Source organism: Psammomys obesus, unplaced genomic scaffold, assembly GCF_907164565.1.
Source record: "Psammomys obesus unplaced genomic scaffold, mPsaObe1.curated_primary_1811, whole genome shotgun sequence".
Taxonomy (NCBI): Eukaryota; Metazoa; Chordata; class Mammalia; order Rodentia; family Muridae; genus Psammomys; species Psammomys obesus.
In genome coordinates this window covers 2,108,729-2,111,569 of record NW_026596095.1, presented here as the reverse complement: position 1 = coordinate 2,111,569, position 2,841 = coordinate 2,108,729, and positions in this window count along the sequence as shown.

Genomic DNA, 2,841 nt, shown 5'->3' with positions numbered 1-2,841 from the left:
TCTATTAGGTCCATTTGATTTAGGGATTCTGTGAGTGCTTTTATTTCCCTATTTGGTGTCTGTCTGGTTGATCTGTCCCTTGATGAGAGTGGGGTGTTGAAGTCTCCTACTATTAAGGTATTAGGATCAATGTATGATTTAAGTTTTAATAATGTTTCATTTATGAATGTAGGTGCTCTTGTATTTGGGGCATAGATATTCAAGATTGTGATGTCCTCTTGGTGGATTTTTCCTTTGATGAGAATATACTGGCCCTCCTTATCTTTTTTGATTAACTTTGGATGGAAGTCTATTTTATTAGATATTAGGATGGCTACTCCAGCTTATTTTCTGGAACCATTTGCTTGAAAAACATTTTTCCAGCCCTTTACTCTGAGGTGGTGTTTATCTTTGTTGCATAGGTGTGTTTCTTGGATACAACAGAATGTTGGATCCTGTTTCCCGCAACCATTCTGTTAGCCTGTGTCTTTTTATTGGGAAGTTGAGTCCATTGATATTGATAGATAGTAGTGACCAATGCATGTTAATTCCTTTTGTAATGGAGTCGGTGATCTTACCCTGTTTCATTGCTTGTTTTCCTTTCGTTTTTTGGGGGGGATATTATCTGTATGCCCTGTTTTCTTGGGTGAATTCGTTTTCGTTGGATTGGAGTTTTCCTTCTAGTATCTTCTGTAGGGTTGGTTTGCTGTGTAGATATTGCGTAAATTTAGTTTTGTCATGGAATATTTTGTTTTCTTCATCTATGTTGATTGAAAGCTTTGCAGGGTATAGTAGTCTGGGTTGACATTTGTGATCTCTTAGAGTCTCCATGATACTTGCCGAGGCCCTTCTGGCTTTCATAGTTTCTGATGAGAAGTCCAGTGTGATTCTGATAGGTCTACCTTCATATGTTACTTGGCCTTTTTCCCTGGCTGCTTTTAATATATTTTCTTTGTTCTGTAGATTTAGTGTTTTGACTATGACGTGACGTGATGTGTTTCTTTTCTGGTCTAGTCTATTTGGAGTTCTGTAGTCTTCTTGTATATTTATAAACATCTCTTTCTTTAAGTTGGGAGAATTTTCTTCTATGATTTTTTTGAAAATATTTTCTGGACCTTGGAGCCTGGAGTCTTCTTTTTCATCAATTCCAATTATTCTTAGATTTTGTCTTTTCATAGCGTCCTTGATTTCTTGAATATTTTGTGATTGGAACTTTTCTGATTTTACTTTTTCTTTGAGAGAAGTATCAATTTCTGCAAGTGTGTCTTCAGCTCCAGAGATTCTCTCCTCCATCTCTTGTATTCTGTTGGTGATGCTTACTTTTGTGGTTCCTGATCTTTTTTCCAAGTTCTCCAGCTCAAGGGTTTTCTCATTTTGTGTTTTCTTTATTGATTCTAATTCTGTTTTCATGCCTTGCACCATTTCTTTCAGCTGTTTGAATTTGGATTCCTGTCTTTCTACAATGGTCTCTATTTCCTTGTTCATTTTCTTTTTATATGCCACTAATTTTATTTCTACTTGTGCCTCTATTTGTTTGGCTATGTTTGCCTGTGTTTCTTTAAGGCTTTTGTCTATTTCTTCTTTCTTTACCTCCAATAGACTGGCCAACTCTTTGAAAGATTTGTTCATTTCCTCCTTATGAGCTCAAATAATTGGGTAAGCATGGCTTTAAGGTCATTTTCCTGTGCTTCTGATGAATTGGAGTAGCCATCTATTTTGGGGTTTCCTGGTGAAGTCATGATGTCCTGATTTATGTTGGAAGTGTTCTTTCGCCTACCCCTGGCCATTGGCTTATCTGAAACCTTCCCTGTTTGTTTTTGGATTCTGCAAATCAGACTGGTACTGTCTCTATCTGGCGTCTGTAGAGTTCTTGAGCAAGCTGAGAGAGGTCCCGTGTCCTTAGTGTGTGCTGAGGACTAGCTGTCCCTGTGGGAGAAAAGTACACAGGCACAGATGGGGCAAATGTGTGTGTGTGTGTGTGTGTGTGTGTGTGTGTGTGTGGAGGTGTGCGTGGACGTGTATCTCAAGGGACAGAGTGATGGCTAATGTTGAACCCTTGAGTGTGTGGGAGAGGCTCTGCACTGTATATGTCACAGGCGCTAGTGATGATCGCAGCACAATTTCTGGCATTAACTGCCTTAACTCCTCAATTAGACCCACAGAGCAGAAACTTCAATGTCCCAAGTGCCCCTCTGTTTCCCAAAGTAGGTATATGGGTGGGAGGGGGTTCGATGCCTGGCTTCTGTTTTAGAAGGACCTAGGATCTGGGGATTTGCAGATTCTCAAGGGTGCACTCACTTACAGGCAGGTCACTTGGCAGAGATCAGGGTATCTGGGCTCTCTGCTCTCTGATTTGGCCCTGCTTCTTTGATGTGCTCCCCCAGCTCCATGCTGCTGTCACTGCCAGGTTATGAGGTCTTGCTGCAGGTGGAGATTTCAAGGTGGTCATGTCAGTAGGAGTCGGGGTAACCAGGCTTTCTGTTTTCTGGTTTGGCCCTGGTTAGTCTTAAACTGGAGGGCTGATGTGCCCTGCCAGCTCAGTGCTGCTCTGCCGCCAGGTTAGAAAGTTCTGCTGTAACTGGAGACTGGGTTGCTGGTCCAGATGTTTTCTGGGAAGTCCTGGGGTCTCTTCACTGTGCTCTCCCAGCGCCTGGTGTGCCTAGCTAGTGTGGTGTTTCTGCCTGGTTTTGGTGAATATATAGCATATTCTCTGTCACTGTGGGATTGGGCAGGCCGTACTGTCAGTGATGGCGCTCCTGCAGAGCTAGTATGGCGTCTAGCAGACTCGGGCCCTGGGAGAATGGGAGACGGGTACTGCTGGCACCTGCTGCTAAAGGGCTTGGAGCTCCACCTCAGCAGACC